This window comes from Hesperophylax consimilis, chromosome 31 (genome assembly GCF_061612785.1).
Source record: "Hesperophylax consimilis isolate HC1 chromosome 31, BYU_Hcon_1.0, whole genome shotgun sequence".
Classification (NCBI taxonomy): domain Eukaryota; kingdom Metazoa; phylum Arthropoda; class Insecta; order Trichoptera; family Limnephilidae; genus Hesperophylax; species Hesperophylax consimilis.
The window spans coordinates 4,747,034-4,762,269 of record NC_142866.1 but is presented as its reverse complement, the minus strand read 5'-3'; the positions used below and the strand labels follow the sequence as shown (position 1 = coordinate 4,762,269).

General features: G+C 31.7%; 1 protein-coding gene across 2 annotated transcripts in view; it reads left to right on the top strand.

Moving 5' to 3' along the window:
- The window catches only part of Egfr (epidermal growth factor receptor), a 261,795-nt gene that overhangs the window by 88,349 nt on the left and 158,210 nt on the right, over positions 1–15,236 (top strand). The window lies entirely within an intron of this gene.

The window sequence follows — 15,236 nt, the reverse complement described above, 5'->3', positions numbered from 1 at the left end:
TACAATAATCGTTCGTAATAATAATAATAATAAATTATAATCGTTATCTGATATACTCTTTTTTAAATATTTATGTGTTTTGGGATCAAAGCTAATTCTAATTATAATACAAAGTGAGGACAAAACTTAGAATAACAATAACAGCAGGAAAGGACAAAACACGAATATTAAAACTAAAACTTAATATAAAACAGGAGGCAGTTTGTGCTCAGAAATGAAAATTGTCCATAAAGGTCGAATAAATGAAACTGTTTTCAAATCATAGCACAAACAAACACATGTTTATCTTAAAAAATTATAACCACATGTAACTTGAGCTTTGTGAAATAATAATATAATATCAAGTCATTTTGAACTGGGTCACAAATAGAGTATTTAGATACACCTTATAAAAAGGGTGTATTATTCCCACTGCGTTTTTATAAATTGATCTGATTGTGAGCGTCTTTGTGCTTCGTTGTTGAATGTTGTTTTAATACTTGATCGCTGGGGACAGACCCTTCAAAGTGCAGTTATTTTCCCACAATACGCTCAAGTGTTCCAAGTTGCATCTACAAAGCATCTTGTGGATTAGGGTGACCCTTCGTCTAACAAAGCTCTCTTCTGCAAATAATTATTTTTATTTGCAAAATAATAACAATCAGCCAACTACAACAAGCCATTTAAACTATGTATTCCTTAATATTAAGTAATTTCTTGAGGAAATGTGTTAAGTCATGCTCACTTAAAATATAACAAAACCCATTTCAAGCAATTTTAAGCTCTAATTGGTGATTGTAATTATAAGTCACCAAATCGTTACTGAATGTATCATTCAGCACAAATACAAACATTGCCTTTATTTATGTAATCATAATTTAAGTTAACTAATAATAATAATTTAAGTTACTCAATGTTACACTAAAACGAGTGACTAAATTTAAGTACTTGGTTATTATGTTTGAAAATAATATCACTACAGAGAATTACCTACGAAAATCCTTATACTTATTTAGCCATGCCCGCAACTTTCCTAACTTCAACCAAACTAAAAAAAAAAATACTATTTACTATATCGACGCCAGAAAGGCAAAAGGGCGTAAGCGACAATTTACTCAAAAAGAGTTGAATATACTGTTTTGATCAGACAATAATTCTAATCAAAACTGTCTATTCAACTCTTTTTGACTAAATTGTCGCTCAATCCCTTTTGCCTTTCCGGCGTTGATTATGTCGATCTTTAATCGAATACGGTAATATAGCTTAAGAAGGAGCCAACGCTGCCGCCATTGAACCGATCTTTAAAGTTGAGAAACCAATTATAAAGATTATTCTAAAACTACCGATCACCAGCAGTCCGGGCAAAATCTTTAGTAGAGTTTGTGTTTTGGATACCAGGTAACTTTACGTCAAAACATACTAGCGAACCTCTTCAAACGCAGGACGTTTTTTTTGATACTGTGAACTGCTCATGTTACTTGAACCAAAGTGCATAATCTCTTTTTTTACCGTTCGCTGAAACGACTTTTTGCCAAAAAAACTTCAACAAAGAAACATGCAACAAAGCTATACCATTCATTTTCACTGGCTATTATAAAGAACATAAATTATTCTAAATGTAAATTAGACCCCGATTCTTGGATCATCAGCCAAGACAGAGAAAACATCAACGATTTTATTAAAACCTGTTTCTATTTCTAATAATAGTAATTACATACTAATAAGCATTGTATTGTAATTTAACAAATAAAGTCAGTTTACTAAGTAGTTTCGTTATGCATAGGTCAGTGGTCGTTACGATGTACAGGCTACTAATGATCGCTTTCTTCATAAATATTTTCCACTACTGATATCTCACAAGATAAAACAAAGTTCCTTTCCAGTATTCATATCGGTTGGTCACCTTAAGACGCAACCTCTCAAAACAAATCTACTTCATTTGGTGCAACGAGTAAAAAAATCCTTACAATTTAGCCGTTCCCAATCTCAGTTAATACCACGTACACTGCCCTTTTAGATAAGAACATACTTAGCTGGCGCCGGTCAGTAATCCCTCTGTGGCAATTAAGATTTATTATGAATGGAACGTTAATTATTAATGCGGAGTTTTTTTTCGTTTGTTTTCGACTTAGTTCTGCATTTAGTCAGAATGGTGTACAAAAACAACACTTCACATTATTTGTTTGGTTTTTAAGTCGTCGGAGTACAAACGTAACCTACCATTGTATATTTAAAAATAATTTAAAATAAAATTTTAGCAAGTACGTTGTTTACCTACTGATTTTAGGCTTAACATCCAATATCAGAAACCCGAAAAGCAAAAATTTATTATAAATTTTCGTAATACATGCACTATGAAAGTTTTAACCCTAAGGTACCTACATACCTACTCAGTAAAATAGACATGAAAATAAGTTGTTTCTTTCTGTAGGCCTTGAATTAAACCCATCAGACTGTTGTTTAATCGCGAAAATCATTTTCAGATATTGAATTCTTTATCCTCTTGAACGTTGTATTTTCTACTTTCAAAAATGTCTCCAATCCTAGATTACTTACAAAACCGTCCAAACATCACTATGAATCATTAGTAGAGTTGCTCCAAATGGCTTTAGCCGTGTTTAGTGACTAGATCTGAATAGCCAGGTACTTCCCCACCTTCCTCTTTCCCTTCCCCACTTACCTTCAGCCTCACAACATCCCCCAATTGGGGATGCCATAGTCTCACTGGCTCCAGACGGGAGCAGTTGGGACTCTTGTGAGGTATTCACTATAAAAATAAAAAAAAAATTTTTAAAGGTTCAGCTTGGCTTGTACAAAAGGGTTCTGCGCCTTACTAATAATATTCCGTCCATTGTTTCATTCAAAATATTGATTGCTTTTGGCCTTTGAAATTATTTAATGGTCTGTTGAACATACATTGCACGGAATTATGTTTAAAGATGCATCGAGCGGCCGGCACACGCGAACCTTGGAATACAGCAGGATATTAAAATTAAATGAGAGATGTAATACCTTTATTGATTTGTAGTACAACTCACTTCAAAAATATTATTTCCATTTGATGTATACTAACGGACTTACTGTAATAAATATAAGCACTTCACAACCGATAAACGCTGTTTTTGTTACTCTTTGTAAAAAAACTGTGCAATTTCTATTTCGAATTATTACTAATAAAAATATGTCTCGAAAATATGTCTAATAAAAATACGCTGCGAAAGATCTGGCAACATTGGATTTTGGCAGACTGGCGCATGCGCTAATTGCGCCATGCGCGTGTGTTTCCCGGCAATATGAGTGATTAAAATCATGTTTTTGTTCATAATTTATATTCTAAGGACCAATTCACTGATATCATCATTCAAAGTGATATTTTTAAATAACATAATTACCGTATGCATGTCCAGGATAGTACAATTTCCAAAAAATCATTTTTTGTAGTTGGAAAATGGATCAAAAATATGAGAATTTTTTTATCGTTCTCTGGGAGTTAGTATTATAAATTTCAATTTTATGCACGAGATAAAAAGTGAAGCGACAAGTTTCTTGCAAACTCCTATGTTTTTTTTAAATTTTGAATTAGCTGAAATTGTAAAATAAATCATATTAATGGTTTCCATGGTTTGCACACAACCCGGACGGGTTTTGTTTTGTCAATATTACGCAGTTTTAGAGCACCACTTTATTTTTTAGTTTACATAGTGGCCTTATACTGATTTAAATATTTATTTTGAAAACGAATAACGTTATTTTATTGCTGTTTAAAGTGTTTAAACAGCCGCAGGAGGACCAACACCGTTCAGTCTCTGATGGGACTTTTTATGAGATTTGAAAAAACGCGCCTCTTCCCATGATCGCATTGGGTTCTCACGACCTCATAATATCCATGGTATGAACTATTTAATGAACTACTAATGTCGCGGAGGTACCCAGCAATGGCGTGCTGTGACAGTTTTAGTTTATCTAGGACTAGAACAAATAAAAAAGTTTGGTAATTTACAGCGTACAAAATATTTTTCACTTGAGTATATTTTAAAAATAATCTGAAAACAATAAATTGTTTGTTTATCTGGCATTTTTCATATTATATGATAGGTAATGAGAATGCTGAATTGACATGTATACAGTCACATTTAAAAATATAACTTTATTTGCCAGAATGATTTTGCCGAAATCTTTTTTTCTATTTCCATCTCGCTGGCTGGAAAAAATAATGAAAAGAAACTTTTTTTTCTATCTTTTTATTTACAATAAGTTGACATTTTAGTTTTCTAGAACAAAAGCTCTGCGGCATAATGCGTAATTGGTAGTTAATTTGTTTTGCATTAAACGTTTCCTAACTTCGGTGCATCTCAAATCATAAAACCATGTGTTATCTACATATTGACATGGTTTCTAATATCTACGGTGCAAATTTTGTGACATTTTATAACGTGGTTTCCGGATCAAGTTAACCATATAAGAAAAAACTCACCAAAATTGTGAAAGAGAGATCACGTCTAATTATTGTGCTTGTTATTTTAGGGAAGTATGTTAGGGATTGATGTACTTATGTCGATTCCTATTATAAGTTGTTACTTACGACCAAAGATTTGAATGATATTTATATTATTGTTTACGGTACTTTATACACCAATTATTTAATACTAGATTGCTAAAGCGAGGAGAAAGATATTTAGATGTTGGTGATGACACTACAAAATTAATCAATTTCGCCGGAGCAATTTATTGTGTTTGCTGAGGTATTTACTGTTTTATAACGCTTGCCAGTAGGCTGGTAGGTACTGTAGCAGGTAGCTATAGTCTTATATTCATTAAGATATCATTATACTCACAAAACTTCACGTTCGCTCAACCCCAAAGTAAAACAATTGGCGGGGAAATGTAATCGCTGCATGGGGGCAAGAGATGGCGGCTGAGGGTGCGTTATGTTGTATTATTTGCATACAAGACCAACAACTACGTATTTGTTGAGAACATCGGGGTCTAGGTAACTAATATCTAATATTTTATAACAAACAACCCGTATTGTAAAATAGGCTAGCGTTCCTATTATTTGGTTAGTTTTTTTTTGATGTGAAATAATGAAACGATCAAATCAGACAGAACTCTTGATATTAATACGAAATATTTACTACAATACGGAAATCTGCTGGTATGTGGTCATTAAACTCTATAAAAACTGATGACTGTATTATAAATAATCAACTAGTCAAACATCTAACCGAGAAATATTTTTCACTGGTATTTCTCACGACCATGATATAAAAAGTCAAAATACTAATGATGAATATATCTAGACATTTAATAAATAAAGACACAATTTTAAAGATGTCATTGTGTATATAACATTTCACCAAATGCTTTTAAAATACTTAATAAAAATTAAAAATATTTTCAAAGCAAAATAATATTGAATATCTACATAATAAAAAACGGAAAAGTGTTATGAAGTGGTATGTCAAAATAACATATTTAAAAAGGAGTGCGAATTGTGTTGGACAAGTGCGAACTTCATAATTATAATATTGTTATTTTTTCTTTCTTAAATTAGTTTAAGAAATCTTTTATAATGCATTACAATAGTTATAATATTTATTTTTTAGTTACAACCGACATGTTTCGTGATCACTCATCAGGGTTTACTTAAATCTAAATTAAAAATATTGATTAAGGATGTAGTGTAACTTACAAAATGGGTCTTATAATTAATCATAATATTTGGCTAATTTATATAGCGCCGTTTCCGAGAAAATCACCCCAAGGGCACTATACAAATATACTTATTACATAATAAATACATATGGCTTACAACTAGGATTCATAATATCTAGTGAATTACATCTAAGACTTATATATAAATGCTTTATATTATTTGTATTTTCCTTATGCAATCTAACACGTTAACATAAACATATTTGTATATAAACCAGTAATAATTTTGTATTTATTTTGCATACAACGTAATTTGTATACATGTTTCTATGTAAACCAAAAATTATTTTTATTTATTTTGCATATAAGGTAATTTGTATTTAATCAGTAAATTTTTTTAAACTTATTTAGGATACAAGGTAATTCTAAATAAAGTATGTAGACGTGTTAAGTTATTGCCTTAGCACGTACATTATATAGCATTCCTACTAAACTCCTTTTTTGGTGTGTGGTGTGTATACATGTTTCTATGTAAACCAAAAATTATTTTTATTTATTTTGCATATAAGGTAATTTGTATTTAATCAGTAAATTTTTTTTAACTTATTTAGGATACAAGGTAATTCTAAATAAAGTATGTAGACGTGTTAAGTTATTGCCTTAGCACGTACATTATATAGCATTCCTACTAAACTCCTTTTTTGGTGTGTTAAAGACGTGATATGGTTTTCAAACTCGCTTATGTTTCAATTCAAGATACAAAACAGCAAGAATCTAAATAAAACCTAGCACCTTTGGATGTGGATTCACTAAACTTAGGTAACAAACGATATATTAAAATAAAGGACAGCATTCTATTAATGAACTATTTTTTTTGTAATTTATATGTGTTTTTAGTGTTTTTAATAGAATCGTTCCAATATTAAGGCGATGCCATACGTAGTAATGCAAAATCATGTGTTTTTGGTTTGAAAATTTGGTCGCCTAGAAATGTGTCAGATGCTTTACTTAAATACTGCGAGTAGAATACATCTTGGCCTTTGAAATAATCGAGTATTTTTATATAAGACTTTTTATAAGCCCAGAAAAAAAGAATGTATAGGCCTATGAAAACTACTTTAAAGTTCAAAATCTCCTACTGGCGAACCCATTTTCGGTTATGATTTTATTGTATAATGTGACAAATTAAGTTATTTATAAAATGATCGAAAAAAAATTAAATATTTATGCCTGAACATCCACAAAATAAAATAAAAGGCACTTTTTGGCCATGTTTTTTTCTTGCATAAATCAAAACAGGCGGATGGTGTTAAGCGGGAATTTAAACCTTATCGCCATCTACGTAAGGGTTGTTATTGATAGCGGCTCAATTTAAAAATTACACGACGTAGTGCATTGCCTTAAACATGTTTCAAATTATATTCAATCAATTATTTCAAAAACTGAAATTGGGTCGGTTTTCAAGAAAACCGCGCAGAGCTGTAAAAGAAGTGCATGAAGAAATATCAATATATCCAAGTGCGTCAAGAAATTTATAAAAATCTTGATTTCCATAACACATCTACAATCTCCCCAAGGGCGTCAAGAAATTTATAAAAATCTTGATTTCCATAACACATCTAATTTTAGCTAGTATTTTAGAAGAGAAAATTGAAATATTAATTTAACCATAAAATATGTAAGATGCGTGTGTTAAAATCTTGCACAAAAAAAAATCTTGTGCAAAATCGGGTACCTTGTGTTAAATACCAAGAAACTACCTGCATTCTTATGATCAATTTTTTTAAATTTGTTTCTCTTTCCATAAATACTGAAGCTTAGTGCTAGAGTATCTAGAACTAGACAAACGAGTTAGCGAATAGCCCCCCTAAGCGCAAAAGCCCGATATTACCAATTACAATTATGTATGTCTTGTAGTCACGTAGGAGTGGGCAGTACAGCTAAGGCGGCAGGTACGCCGACCAGGCACCCATTGCGTATGGCAGATTACCACAGACAGTCATGTATGCAATGGCAAGAGATTTATAACTCGATTATTATTATTCAAAGATGTACTATAATATGTTAAAGTACAATACGTTCATATGTACATGGCTGGCCAGATTTATGTCGAATTTGAATACTTCAAGGTAACTGAAAAGTTAAAAAAAAATATATAATTTTCATTTTGGACCTGTATCAGAGATCAGAATTATTGAAATCATGCTTTTAGGCACATCCAGGAACAACCAATTTTTGACAATATGTAAAATGGTTCCCGTTTTACGTACATGACATTACGCTTTACAGCCGGCCAAAATTTGTAATCATTTAATTTTATTTTAAAATACCATATCTGAATTCGAATTCCGAAAAGTAAAAATTCGCCGATCAAAGTTAGGACGGGTTGTTTCGGAGAACTTGAACAATTCTTCAAATTTCAAAGTCAATTTTCAAGTTCTGTGAAAGATATTTTTAAGTTCTGTTTTTATTTTAGTTTTGTCTAGCAACTAGCCTATAATGATATAATAACAGAATTTGAATAGGACTTTCACAGAACCCGTAAATGAACGTTGAAATTTGATGTATTGTTCAAATTCTCCGAAACAAACCGTCCGGTCCTAAGGACGGGTTGTTTCAAATAATTTGAACAATTCTTACTATACTATACTAGGTTAGGTTATGTTAGTTTTGGTTGGGTTAGGTTCATTGATGTATTAGTCTATGGTTAGGTTAGGTTATGTATGTTTTTTCTTCACTTTACTTCGATTTCCTGATTTGGAATGGAACCGTAAGAACGATATCTAAAAAACACCATATATGACGGCCCAGCCTAATAACATCATTGGTACATGTATAACTTTACGTGAAGGTACGTATGAAGAAGTCGTTCTCTTGTAATGTATTATGTGGTGTCAAGGATCCGTTGGTGCTGCCGAACCCTGGGAATGTCGGCTCCGCAGATGTGGCACTGGGTAGTAAGTAGACGATGTTTGTTTCGAGCTGGACAGTGGACATGCGCTGAATAAATTGCAACAAATTGAAACTTTTCCGAGAATTTCGGACTGATGTTGATCGATCTGTAACGGAGTTTTATCGTATGCCGCATGTTTGCGAAATAGCAAGTTTGTGATGCCTTTAGAAGCTTGCATTTTGATGTTTTTAGACATTTTACAATCAAATATAAAAATGTCAACAAATCAAAATATCGCTGAACTTTGATTCGTATGTCATCAAAAGTGATGAGAGTTTAAAAAGTAACATCGCAATTCATTAAAAAACTTGAAACACGATAATCACAGAAGAAAAAATAACAATTCTTGCAAAAAACTATTCCGTATAAATTTTATGTTATCAAATCTCATAGTCGTTACTAAAATATTCCTAAGATTTGCAAGCAATGCAATACCCGCACGATTTACCGCTGAAGCGCCACGACACGAGGTGTTGCGTATGAACTATTTCTTAGAACAGAAAGTCCCTGAAGTCCCTGTAGTCGCTGAATTCGAAACGCATGTACGGGATCCATTTCGGACACTTTAAAAGACTCGGATTTTTTAAATTGGTAAAATAAATTATAATACTAGTTTGTCTTAAGGTATTACCTTTATACGTGAGTTTACCACACAAATGCACATTGGAGAAAACCGCCACTGTTTAAATCATGTTTGACCGTTACGAAAACAGTGGAAACAAAAATAGAATATGAATAATCTTGGTTAGTAAAAGAAAGATTTAACAGATGGTTCTATCGGTGGATCGAATGGAAATACAAACAGTGCCAGTCCTGGGCCAGTTAAACCCTCACTGGCGCTGCTTTAGGTGTTCCAGACTGAGCGTACTACTCCAATCGCTCCTGCCCTGTATAGAAAATAGTGAGGACAAAATAAAAAGTCTGGGATGCCCCATAATAACATGACATCATCGTCAGGTCGTATACGTTGACCCGGAATAACATAATAAGTCAACAGACAACATGTAGAGCGCATAAAAACGTAGATGGAAGCCTCAAGAATACATATGACGCACAATGACATGGAAGATGAAGTCGGTAATGCGCAAGGAAGACACGATCAACTGAAACAAATACTTGCTTCATGTCATAAATCGGTTTAGAAAAGACCTAGGTTTTAACGAGAATGATTCCCAAGAACATGGTTTGTATTGAGTTGATTTTATCACTAAATTGCGTTGACCATTTATATAAGCTTCTGATCAATTCAATTTATATTCTGCACAAAATTTCCACGCCTTTTTAATATTCATCTTTTATTGCAGTTTGTAAATTTTACTGTCTGATAAGGAACTTTGGTGAAAGAGATGATTTTACTATGGGGCATGTTATCCAAAGATCGTTTCGTGGTTTTAGTGCCAGGATGAATATATGGCCGGGGAGATTTGTATCAAACAGGATACAATAAGTAATAATTTTAAGTTTCAATTTGGATCAAAGGGCTTTTAAAAGTCGGCCCATAATAAAAATTAAGATTAACAAATCGTTGAAGTCAAATAAAAATACAATAAAACCGTGAAGTCTGGTTGCAGAGTTTAGCAAATAAAATGCCAATAAACAATTTGTCCACACACTTTTTATCAACTTTATCAATTATTGTGTTTCGCAGAAAAGCAAATAAATGTAACATTGTCGTCAATGGAAAATTTGCGCCATTTGTTTTTTTTTTTTACACTTTTCATTTCAGCTCTTGAACAATTTGCGTTCAGCTTAAAAGTACGATTGCCATGTTCTCATGCTTGGAAAGTGGTCACAATTTGACAGACCTAGATAAGCAAAAAACAAAATGGCGCTGATTGGTTGTTTTAAGTCTCTACCCTTGATATTATGATATTTATGTTTTTTAATATTTGTTACTATTGCATTTAAATACAACAAAAGTTAATCTTAATAACTACAATACGATGTGTAGTAATAGGCCTAGTCGTAAGACAGAAGTTACAGGCATAAGTCACTAGTTTTAAGTAGTTCTGGTATAAATTATTTAAGAAATATATTTGTACAGCGCCCTTGAGGCGATTTTTCACGAAAAAAGTTTGTTTATTTTCCGACTTTATGTCCGGGTTAAATCTTCCTCTCCACAGGAAAAAATAAACCCTTCCACACACTTCTCCACAAATGACATCTAGTCAATCCACATTATGTAAGTGCATTATATAAGCATAATAAATACAAAACAATACAAGAACAACACGTCAACTCACCAGAGATCAAATGGGAAAATAATTCACCGACTCCAGATATTTTCATATCAGAGGGTTCGGCTCGGTAGAACTCCTAACTGGACCTATAAATCCTACTGATCCCTAAATATAAATATTTAAAATATCTTTCGTAATCCTACATGTATTTAAAATGACTGTTTTTTGCATTATTATATATAAATTCATTGACAGATCTAATACGCCTAAATTTTGAATTAGACATATTTTTAAGATAAAATGCTTAGAATACAATCCAAGGCCGGTAAAAAGGTAAATAAATAAACAAATTAAAATCAAGTACTTAATTATATTAATTTAGAGTCAGTAGCCAAAAATTTATTAATAAAAAAAACTATTATCTGACATTTACGTGAAAACTTTCTAAACTAGTAACATTTTTAGTATATATAACGTATAATATAATGTTGGTTGATTTAAGCCTGAATTAATAAATGGGTACCCACCACGCAAGGCTCCGTACAAATCAGGTTTTTGTTCATGAATGAATGCAGTGAAGATGTTGTTAGACCTGTTTTTATTCGTATTTTTGTACGAACTGCAGTCAATGAACATTTAAAACCCTTTCAAACATGAAGTAAAAATGATAAAAAAAAAATTATTTCCTTACGACACCATTAGAAATATTACAATTCTCTTAGATGTTATTGCTAAATTTATGTGTTAAAAAAAGTCTCACGGGTTGTGTTTTACATAATGACAAATCGTAATACTGGTTACATAAAATTCAAAATATATCAATACTAAACAGTTTGCGATAACCATTAAACAATAAAAACATATCTATCTATAAAACTTAAATAAATATTACTTAAGGAAATTTTTATTCGCTAGAGACGGGGAGAAAAAAAACTGGTAATCGACGTATTTTCAAATTGATGGCTCAGTTCAAAAATATTACATCTCCAATTTTGGTCGAAAATAAAATAAGTACTGAAATGTAAACGGAGGGAACTTAATACATTTATTTAGAATCTCTTCAAATTATTCGTAATTCAGTTAAAACGGGACTGCAGATCCTTAAAAAATGAATTGATATGTTACCTATTACACTTTTAGTAAAAACGAATATGTTATCGCAATGTCGGAACACGTGTTCATAAAAGTCATCACATTTTCACATTTTGTCAACATATATTATCAGGACAAATGAAGATGCATGAACACGTGTTCCAATGTATTACGAATGTACTAAAAGTTTAACAGGAAACGGCCTGCAATCCCGTTTTTAACCGGATTTTAATAAATCAGCAACACATGTACTAAATTACTGTTCTCAAGATAGCCTATATTTTTTTGGGTTCAAATATTACGTCTCCTGCGCACAACGTCCGAAAGATACAAACATTAAAGTGTGGTTTAAATACGCCAATGAATGTTTTTGTGAGCACAGACAATGTATGTACGTAACCATAAAATAAATCTTTATGCTAAAAAATGTGGTGAAAAATATTGTATTTACATCAGTATAATATGGAAATAAAAACATATATTTGTATAATAAATAGCAAACTTTTAATTTCAGTTCAATAAAGATAGGAGTAATGACGACATAATGTATTTGGGTACTACGACAGTCCGAAAGGGTTAAAATACGTTCATAAACAAAATGTCTTCTTTCGTTATCGGGTGTCTCGATACAAGGTTTCTTGTGTGTCGTAAGTACGTTTGTTTGAATCGTTCCCCACCGATTGTTTTTTTTTGTAATCTTTTAAAAAACGACAACATTTTGACGCGGCTAAAATGCAAGAGAATAAATTAATCTGAATTGCGTGCTGGATCTGGAACATTTCAAGTACAAGTTGAATGTACATGACTGGTATCAATTTCATGGTTCAGTAAATCTTGAGGCAAATTTCTAAATGTGTATACTTGGGTATAAATACCCACGTATTTGCTTTAGACGGGGAGAAATTAAATATCCAACAGTGGCAGAATGTTTTTTTTCCACAAATTATCGCGATTTCCATAACAAAAAGTTTTTAAAATTATTTTTCATTAAATGCATGGAAAGCCAGAACTGACTTGAAACACATTCTTTGCTTCATTCACATTCATACATACTCTTCCTTTATTATGGTGCAATGTTGTCGTCATTTCCCATCCACCTGTGCCTGTCCGTCATGTTTATTCTCCTGAAACTCGTCGCCTCTAAGCGTTACTTTCTTTTATCCCACTCATTATGCTTATTTCAAAGTTTTCATCCTTACCAGAACACCAACATTTTTATATCCTAGATACAAGCTTGACTACTTATGTGCCTTCTCTCAAATCACTTGCCACGAGTGTAGGTAATAGGCACAAAAATCGCTTGGCAAACGGAGTTTATAATCGCTCGCAAAATGTTTTTTTTTTTGTAGTTAACGCTTATATTTTTTATGAAGTCTAGCTGATAAAATGATAGATATAAAGCTTATATTTATCCAAAGCATCTTTTTGGTACCGATTAAGATTAATCTAAAACAGTTTTGCCTTCATTTGTCTTTAGCCAACTTTCGTAATTCCTCTACCAGTTCCATAGCTTGGACTGCTATCATCGCTTCCTTAGACAACATTGAAAAATAGTTTTCTTGTTAGATTTTCCGAAAAATTTTGTCCTGAAAAATGCTGTCTTTGGTCCTTTACAAATAGTATGTGAAAGAAACCGACCTAAAACGTGTTTTTCTGAGAAATCTCTAATATCGTATAAACTCACATCACGTCACTCGTACTTAGATGCCTCAAACATAATGCTGATGCGACTATACACATTAGATGATGTGGCCTTCGTTATAAATAAAAGTTATATAATATTGTTTCCTTGGGTGCAACCGTCGGTTTCATATTAAATATTCTCGTTCTCTGTCACATGTATAACTGAGCTGTCGCGTGCAAGGCAACCAGCCCCATCGTGTTCTAAATCGAGTCGGCTTTGAAAGAGTAATCAATAAACCACCAAGCGAATTGATTTCATTATTACTGAAATATTGATGGAAAAATCTTATGGTCAACACACCGAATTATAAATCGGCTTATTGGGCCACAGATCACATCATTATTCTAGAAGAAAACCAAGCATTATATTGTGTTTTGAATACTTTTTGTCAAGTTGTGCAAATTCATAATTCAGTTCAAACTGAATTTTTAAAATTGCCCTAGTTTACTTAAGAGTACACAGAGTAACACTTTAAAATACAAATTGTATCCACATGGTAATAATAGCTTAAACATTGAAAATATCAGTATATCATATTAAAAAATATTCTTAGAACATAAAACATGCGTAAAGTATTTTTGTAATATTTTATACCTTACCACTGACACCACGGGCAGAAATCATATCAATCTGTATTTGTAAACGTAAATATGTATGTTAGTCGTAAATCTCTAGTTTAAGCCGTAGGTGTAAGTCATACTATAGAAGTATTATGTAAATACCCGCTCGGTCATAACAATATGTATAGTTTTAAGTCACTAGTTAAAAGTCTTAGTTGTAAATTACTAGACATTAATCTTAGTTATAAGCCACTAGTTATAAGTCGCTAGCTATTAAACTTAGTTATAAGCCACTAGTAATAAGTTTAAGTCATAGGAATACATTAAATGTATAAACTAAGCTGTTAAGCGCCCCTGAGGTGATTTTTCATGAATTATTATTATGTTTATTTAAAAAGTTGTAGCATTTGATAAATTTAGATTTTACAAAATAATTTCGGTATTTTTATTTTTTCAATAAAATTCAATTTGTATTGCCATTTTTGTTAAACAATATAATTTTAATAAATTTGAGTTTTGGGTATGATCACGGTTTCCATTGTAGAGAAACTGGCCAGAACGTATTATATATATTACCATTATATTTTTGTTTTTGTTGATCTTATCACTACCTTCTCACGTAAAAACACGTGAGAAGGTTAATGTAGTCAATTATGTTCATCCTTTGCACCAACGATGATAATCTTTTCTTATGTTCGCGGTCCGCTCTCAAATTTTAGCAGCTATTTTGTTTACCGCCCATGAAAGCTGTAAAGTAAACAGAATAGTATATATATATTATATTATTTATACGGTATTTTTTACAGTTGTTTTTACATTTGTATTTGTCTTACAAAACTGAGCAGTATTAAGTTACTTATGTACAAAGGTATTATCATAATTTTTTCTAACAATTTCCTTTAAGTTATTCATTAATACGTATTGTATCTTGATAATTGGATTTAGGTTTTAATTATATAAATAATTTATTTTTTACGTGATGCATTATGCTAAATTTTTGCAGTATACTAAAAATAGGTTTGATTTCAACGACGTCCATCTTATAGGTACGGTACGTCTTTTTACATATTTATATTAGGTATTATACATTTATATTAGGTATTATACATTCATTTATACATTCATTTTATCTA